This window comes from Chelonia mydas, chromosome 13 (assembly GCF_015237465.2).
Source record: "Chelonia mydas isolate rCheMyd1 chromosome 13, rCheMyd1.pri.v2, whole genome shotgun sequence".
In the NCBI taxonomy this organism is placed as follows: Eukaryota; Metazoa; Chordata; order Testudines; family Cheloniidae; genus Chelonia; species Chelonia mydas.
The window spans coordinates 4,365,300-4,373,656 of record NC_051253.2 but is presented as its reverse complement, the minus strand read 5'-3'; the positions used below and the strand labels follow the sequence as shown (position 1 = coordinate 4,373,656).

Genomic DNA, 8,357 nt, shown 5'->3' with positions numbered 1-8,357 from the left:
ATGGAGAGAGAGGGGAGCCTTGCCCCATGCTACACTACATGGGTCCTGTCCCTTAAGAAATAGTCATCTCTTGTCTTCCCCTTTTACTCTCCCCTCACATCTGTCCCTGCTGTCCCCAGGTCTTTTACTTGGAACAGAGTAGTCTGGATCTCATCCCTCCCTGATTTCTCTTCTTCGTACAGGGTCAGTGTACGCCGTTACAATATCCATGGTCACGTACCGCATTGCATGCTAGGTAACAGCGTGAGAGGACTCCGTGTTTCTAAAACTAAACTGGCTCTTTATTAAAAGATCTACAGACGGGCTGTCTCTGGAGCTAGCATTCCAGCCACATGCATGCAGACTGACTTCCTGGGCTTCTCCAAATGCCTCCCTCAGTTCCATGCAGGTTGCTCCAATCCAGGCTCCCACATTGAGCAGCTGGTGCCAGAGCTTCTTCTCTCCACACAAAGGGCAGGTTGACATCCTTATGCCCTAGAGACGGGTGACACAGGAGTGCTCTTGGTCTGCATATGTGTAAGTAGGGGGTTAACAGATAAGTTGCCAGTAAATGGTGTTCAAGAATATGTAGCCTAGTTCCTGGATTTTGTAGGACCTATAAAACTGAGCACTGCAAATAGCTTCCTCTAACAGCTTTTTACACCAGCTCTTAACCGCTTTGAAACAGAAGTACCTCAAAGTGCATGAACAAATTGTTAATGCAAATCAGCAGGATCCCTATGGACAGTGAGTCCACGGCAGGCTAGTGCAGGGGAGACCCATATCCCAGCTTGCCGCAAACTCTATGTTTGTGTAGACAAGTCCTCAGCGTGAGAGCTGGAGAGCCCAGAAGAGCGGATGCGTGTCTCTGTCCATCATCGTCATTTGCATTACAGCCAAGCCCTGTCTTTTCTCTCCTGCGTGAGAAGCAATGGATCAGAGTCATACATAACGATACATAAGGCAAGAGAGCAAAGTTTGCAGCAGCATTCTCATATCGGATACAAACTACCCACTGTCAATATAGGGGTAATTACATATCTGCCTTGGTTCTGTTGGAGAGACAAGGTAGGGGAGGTAATATCTTTTATGGGACCAACTTCTGTTGGTGAGAGAGACAAGCTTTTGAGCTTACACAGAGCTCTTCTTTGGGTCTGGGAAAGGTATTCAGAGCGTCACAGCTAAATACCAGGTCAAACAGATAGTTCAGTGTAAGTAGTCAGCACATATTCTAAGGAACCATTCAAGGTGAAAAGAAAAGGAGTACTTGTGGCACCTTAGAGACTAACCAATTTATTTGAGCATAAGCTTTCGTGAGCTACAGCTCACTTCATCGGATGCATCCGATGAAGTGAGCTGTAGCTCACGAAAGCTTATGCTCAAATAAATTGGTTAGTCTCTAAGGTGCCACAAGTACTCCTTTTCTTTTTGCGAATACAGACTAACACGGCTGTTACTCTGAAACCGTTCAAGGTGAAGTGGCCGTTAACACCCCTGTAGTGATAGGACAAAAAGGGGGGGTGGGGTTAGTGGCTTGCAGATTGTTGTACTAAACCATAAACCCAGCATCTTTATTAAGACCATGGTTTTTAGTACCTAGTTATGGATTTAAGCTCCCAGGCTCGTCTTTAGACAGTGTTGTGCAGGTTTCCTTTGAGGACGAGGACTGATAAGTTTGAGATGGAGTGATCCCTTTGTGAAAAGTATTCACCCACAGGTAATGTGGTGGTGTTGTCTTTTCTCCTTTTCCTGTGTGAGTTCATTCGAGAGCGCAGTGATTGTCTGGTCCTTGTTATCGGGGCATTTAGTGCATTGGATGAGGTACACCGCATGTGGTGATTCTGTTGAACTCTTTGAAACGGTGGTTACAGAATGTCCCAATTATCAATTCCAAATTAATAGGTAAGGAGCAGAGAGCTCACACCACCATCCAGCTTGAAAGCCTCTCCGCCTCTTAGCAATAAACTCTCCCCAAGCAGCTGTGTCACTCTGGAATTGCCATCGTGAAATAGACCAATGGTCCATCCAGTCCAGTGTCCTCTCTCTGACAGCCGGCAGTGCTGGCTGCTCCCAAAGCAAGCCTGAAAGCCCTAACAAGCCCCTAGTTGTGCAGACTGTGCCATGGGGATGAAAAATCTTCCCGTCCCCAGCTAGTGATTAGCTCATGCCCTAAAGCAGCAGCATTGGTGGCCCTGTAGTTTTATCCAGTTTAGGAACTGCAGGTGCTAGTTTTGATCCAGTAAATATACTTTGACTGTTTATTTTCTGCTCTTTCCTTGTATCCAAGAGATTTTGTCTGTAAATAGAAAAACCCTTGATTTTGTAATCTGTAGGGCACTTTTCAGACTTGAAGGATCCCCATATTTTGTACACTTCTTTATTCTCTTTAAAATGAATTCATCACTGATGAAGGTGCATCCCTGGTGGAGGGCAGGAGATGAAATCCTTTCTGTATCAACAGACCAGGCATATCATGGGCAGCTGCAATCCTGGTTTCCTGCCAGTCTGCTTGTTTTGGAGAGACCATTCTCAGGGAGAAGACAGTAATAGCTTTGCCCTGCTCATCCAGTCCTTAGTCAAGATTTTTAAAAAATGAGTGCTTCAAGTTAGGCTCTTAAGACCTTATTTATCAGAAGAGCCAAGCCTCTAGCTACTCCCACTGATGTCAGACTTCTGAAAGCCAGACCACTTCTTTAGATACTGTAATCAAGGTTAGCTTAGCCCCAGGCTCTTCAGGCCATGGGACAAGCCACCCTGCTCCAACCTCACTTTGGGTCCCCATTTTTTAAATTCTTGACCACTGGCTTCAAATGTGCTATGTTATGTGTCACCCAGAGATTGCTGCTTGGCTTCAAGAAATTAGACGGAGACCACCAATTCAATTCCCACAGCCCACCAAACATCCAGAGACTTTCAACCCCTCCCCACATGAGCTAGATTCAGACCACAGACCAAGAGAGAGAGAGGTGTTTGTGGCTCATTGCAAATCCCGAGTTATTCAAGCTGTCCTGGGCAGGGACCTGCCTTTCTGTTATATGTGTGCACAGCGCCTGGCACAATGGGGCCAGGAGCCTTGCTTGGGGCCACTGCAATGCAAAGAAAGAATAATAATATCCAGTCCCCTCCAATGCCCTTTACAAAACATTGAGCTAGATATTGATTACACATGGATTAGGTCCAATCTTTTAGCAATGGGGTGGGAATTTACTAGAGACAGTGTTAAACTCGGCACAGATGTGGAGAAGCAGCTCCCTCTTCCCGCAGGGACTGAAGCCACTGGGAGCCGAGTTCACCTTCAGGACCAGGGAAATACACAGCCTAGCAGTCTTAACAAAATGATTTCAGACATATAACAGGGATTATTGTGTCCTTGGAAATTGCCAAGAACCAGAGGCTGGAAGGTGCAGAAGATTGGCAAACTGAGACCTGGAATAAAGAAGTCTGTTCTAATCAGGGAGAGAGAGAGAGAACAGTATTTGCCATTATTGATTGTCTAGACTTATCCTTGACTTTGTTTATCCCTTGCTGCAATAGTGCCCAGAATAATCTGTAGGCCAGTGGGTTAATGGGGTTGGCTGGTTTGTGTTTTAAAAAGGGATGAGCTGAATCTAAATCAAGGTGTGTGAAGAGCAGACACATGCTCTTATACCGTCAACTCTGGGCCTGACCTTGGTGTCTTGGAGGGAAGAGAGAGCCTTCCCAGCTGTTCAAGCAGGAGAGGGTTAGACCCTTTCAGGTCTGTTCTGTGTTGTGATGAAGAATCTGAGGCTGCCGTTTAGTGTGTTGCAATCCAGGCGATGCCTGGCTTTTCCATGCATCCCTGCCATGTTGGGAGGCTACAGCGATAAAGAACCCCTGAGCCAATAGCCTATACACATTATTTGCGAGGCACAGTTTAAATGGGTATTTTATACAGGTTGAGAAGAGTGAGTTACTTCATTATTTTTTCTGTTCCTTACACACCCAGTTTATGAACTTTCCTCTTTTTTGGTAGGGTCTGGGTGAGGAGAGGGTTACAGTAAAAACCTCTGCTACATCCAAATAATGCCTGAAACCAGGCAACCTGCTTTTCAGGTGAAAAATTGCAATTATATTGCCAGATATATTAGTTTTTCTGATCTAACCTGGAGGTAGTAAAATGAATTAAAAAAACCTTCCAGTAATCCAAATGGTGTGTCCATGGCAAAGAGGCAGTGTTACAGCAGAATGAGTACAGGGGCTAGGAATCAGAAACACAGGAGTTCTAATTCCAGTTCTGCCACTGCCTTGCTGTGCCCTTGGGCAGGTCACTTAACCACTCGGTGCCTCAGTTTCTCTCTGTCAGATGGAGAAGATAATGATACTGGGGTGAGGCTGCAGCCGGGGCATATCATCTAGCAAGAAGATGGGCTCTAGTTCCAGTCTGTGGTCACTGATTCTCTACTAGCTAAGGGTGTTTTGCTGTAGCATGAAGCGTTTGTGCAGGGGTCTACCCAGCCTCATGGATAGAAGCTCAAGTCACTCAGGAGTGACTTACAAATTCAGGACCCTTCTCTCATCAACAGAGAAAGGGGGTGGGAAGGACAATCTCCCAGAGACAATCCACAGGGGGACACGATCTGAGTGTATAGGTATCTGAGGTGGGTCAACCTCAGGGAAGGAGAGGAGTTATTGCAGGATCTCACCATGAGAAACGGGGGGAGAAGAGCATGAGATCTCATAGGCTGGGCAATAGTTTCCCACAAGCCCCATCAGCTAAGACATTTCAAACTAGACTGTGTAATCGGGAGGAATCCCACACGGGGAGGGGATTGCGCAGGAGACTCGCTTTAGCACCCCTCCTTTCTACGATCCCATGAAGTGGCCAAATGACCCCTGGCTGCCAGTGTCAGCTGAGTTCTTCAGATTACAGCACCCCCGGCGCAGGGGAGTCGCTAACCTCCCGGCTAAGCGAGCGTTCCTTCTTCGCCTTACACAGAGTGACTGTTATGGACAAGCCTCCTCTGCCCTCGCAGAAAGGGCAGAGCCGAGGTCACATTCCATGGCTTAGCCAAGTGCCCGGGGGAGCGTTAGGGGCTGTGCCCCACGTCTGCTGCCCCATGAGACTCCAGCGTTGTGCCGAGATAAAGCTGGGGTTTCACGCTGACGGAGCTCAGCGTCAGGGTTTCTCTCTGTTCTCAGAGAAGGCTGGGGGTGGAGCAGGGAGGGGAGGAGAGGCCAGGCCGTGCCTGGGCATGCTGAGGGGCTGTAACCCGCTGAAAGCTTTGGAATTCAGGTCAGTCCCCAGCCCCATGGCTGCGCCGGAGTTCAGCCAAGGCCGAGAGATCTTCCCTCTTCAGTGCATTGTTTGAGAACCTTAGGAAACTGCAGGGAAAGCACGTGCCTCTTTAGTCCCAAGGTAAAGCCTTCCTCACCCTGCCCCAGAGCCTCAGGGACAGCCCCCATCAGCCATACAGCAGTGCTCCCGGGCCTGGCTCCGAAGGCTGCGCTCTGCCATGCCGGCTGGGACATGGCTACCCAGTACTGTAGCAGATCAGGGTCTCCTCCGTCCCCAAGGTAAAGGCCTTTCCCTGCTTCCCTCTGCACGCTGGGACTCTGAGCGGTGACAGACCCAGCGAGGGTGGAGCTGCAGGTCTGGCGCACAGAGAACGTCCCTCTTTTCACGGGGCAGCCACAGGCTTTTGTTAAAGACGCTGGCAGCAGCAATGGCCCTCTAACAGCTGAACATGCCCCACTCCCGGAGGGATTCTCCTTGGGGACAGGCTGAGACTAAAACACCAAAAGGCTGGGGGCGGGGGGGAGAGAAAGCATTTTATAATGCATTTTTCCCTGGTTTGAGGCTGTCCCTCTTGCTATTTTTTCCTATTTTAAGTATTTAAATTCCATGTGGAACGCTGATTGCAGTGGACCCTCTGATCCTTCGCTGCTAGGGCCATGTCTACACAAGGAGAAAAAGGTGTTAAAATCGTAGAGTAGACAGGGCAAGTTGTAGTTTTAATCCATGTTAGCTGGTCACGGTAAACCCCGGGGGGGGGCGTGGTCGGCTTTGCCATGTCCAGTGGATCAGAGCTATGGCTCCAGCTTTGGAACAGTCTCTAGGAGGAACCCTGAGGGGTCTCGCTCTTCCTCCAGGGTAAGCCACGTGGCTTCACTTAGACTCGACCTCTGGGCCTGCAACATGCCTGCTTCACACCAGGAGCTCTATGAGTCCAAGTGAGACAGACCCCTGATGGTGACTTGTCCACTCTTCAGGCATTAATGCACCTCACCAGGCATTTGCCACAACCCTCGCACAGCATTGTCAGAACAGTCAGGTTTATTTATTAATCGAAACAGGCGTAGGAAGTCCTTAAGGCAGCACAGAGAACTGAAGGTTAAAGCATAGTCCATTCTGGTCAGCCCAGAGCCCAGCCAAGCTCTAGGGAACCCATTGTCCATCTCTCCATTTGACCTCCTTCCTCAGAGTCCAGGTGAGATCCCCCACTCTCTCCAGCAGCCAACACTTATTTATCCCCCATCTCACACCTCTCCAGTCCTTTGTTCCGGAGCTGGGGAAATGCTGCTTCACCCCCTTGCTGAGAGGCAGGGAAGTCTGTCTCTCTCTCTGGGTCACTGGTGGCTTGGTATCAATGTCTGGGCAACTGGATTTCCCATGGTCTTCCCAGATGCTCTGCTGATATGGAGATTAAGACCCAGACAACAAGGCGGCACCTACACCTCTGTCTCCTGGTCTGCCCAAGAACAAATAGTCACAATGCAGCATATCAGGGAAACCGAGGCACAAATGGGACTCAAAAATATGACAAAAAATTCCCACTTCATCACACCATCCAACACATTCTAAAACTACAACTGCCTTGTCTACTCTAGGACTTTAACATGTTAGCGCCCGCCTGTTCCTAGTGATCACAAAGCCTATCGCTGGCCCCAGTCAGCTAATGTGCTTCGAAACACCGCTGCCTTTGTCTGCCCTAGGTGCTCAGTGATGCTTTAAAATACGTTCATTACTAGGCGTGAGCTAAGGCACTTGCCAAATGCACCTTCCTTTCGCAGCCCAGACATCACTCTGGAGGGGATCCTTATGGAAATGCCCCCCTCCCATGGACAGGAATGACAAACCCTTTCATCCTACTTGTTCTAGAGCATGCATCCGATGAAGTGAGCTGTAGCTCACGCTCAGATAAATTGGTTAGTCTCTAAGGTGCCACAAGTACTCCTTTTCTTCTAGCTGTCTTAGGTACTCATACCACACCCTTTACCATAGTATCTAAGCACCCCACGATCTTAAATATATGTATTCTCCCAGCACCCCTGTGTGGTGGGGCTGGGCTATTCTCCCCATTTTACTGAGGGGGAACTGAGGTAGAGAGATGTGACTTGTCCAAAGTCAAACAGTGGCAGACCAGGGATTTGAACATAGTAAGTCTTCCTAGTGCCACGCTAGCACCTTAAGTACTGGGCCATCTTTCCTCTCTAGGAAGCTCTTGGTGTTTGCTGGATTGGTGGCTTATTGAGAAGCAAATGGCTGGTGAAAGTTCTCAGCCCTGGTTGGTCAGATTGTTTGCGCTGTCCACCTGCCAAGGTATTCCAGCTTGTTGGCTCCTGAGCAATATACAAAGAGAGCATGGGCTACTGCTATACTCTGGAGTAGCTTATAGGGGAGTGTAGCGAAGCAATGACTAACCAGTGCAGCACCTCCTGCTGGTTGTCCAGGGAATTAGCTCTCCAGAGTGCCCTCTCCAGGCCAGTGTCCCACTTGCCTCAGGCCCCCCCATGTCCCTCCCAGACCCCAGTGCCCCTTACCTCAGGGTTCTGCCCTCTTCAGTACCCTCACAGTCTCTGGGTCTCCCCTCCCCAGAGAACACCCAGACCTCTATCCCCACCTTGCCTCAGTGGCTATTGCCAGTCATCATCTAGACTCCGCTCACTAGGGCAGACTGCAGTCTGTAATCCACTCATCACTGGCAAGGGGGGTTTGGACATGCTTTGGCCTTCTATCGGGCCACAGCCCAGGAGGTGCGGTACCCCCTGCACTCCTAGGCAGCCAGGTCCATCTCTCTCTCTAAGGCTGGGGAGAAACTCCTGGTGCCTGCCTAGCAGCCCTTTTATAGGGCCAGCTGTGGCCTGATTGGGGTGTGGCCCCAGCTGTGGCTGCTTCCCCAGTCAGCCTAGCCTATTGGTTCCCCCAGGTCAGCCCTCCCCCGAGCTGTTTTAACCCCTTCAGAGCCGGAGCAGGTGTCCACCCCGCTACAGGGAGAATAATCAGAATAGTAAATAAATAACAGCAATAATGAAATAAATTATGTGTTTTAAATGGCACCCCAAAGAGCACTTTACAAATACACAGCTAACAATGGCAGGTTAGTGATTTGGGGCAAGCCCTAGTAGAATACTGTGTC

The 8,357-nt window shown here is 49.3% G+C and overlaps 1 long non-coding RNA gene across 1 annotated transcript; it reads right to left on the bottom strand.

Moving 5' to 3' along the window:
• Nucleotides 1-259: 259 nt before the first annotated feature.
• Nucleotides 260-8,037, bottom strand: LOC122462708. The gene is made up of 2 exons (XR_006285410.1): nucleotides 7,762-8,037; nucleotides 260-896 (listed from the first exon to the last, which is right to left on the bottom strand). It is a non-coding gene; the product is annotated as an uncharacterized LOC122462708 (long non-coding RNA).
• Nucleotides 8,038-8,357: the final 320 nt, after the last annotated feature.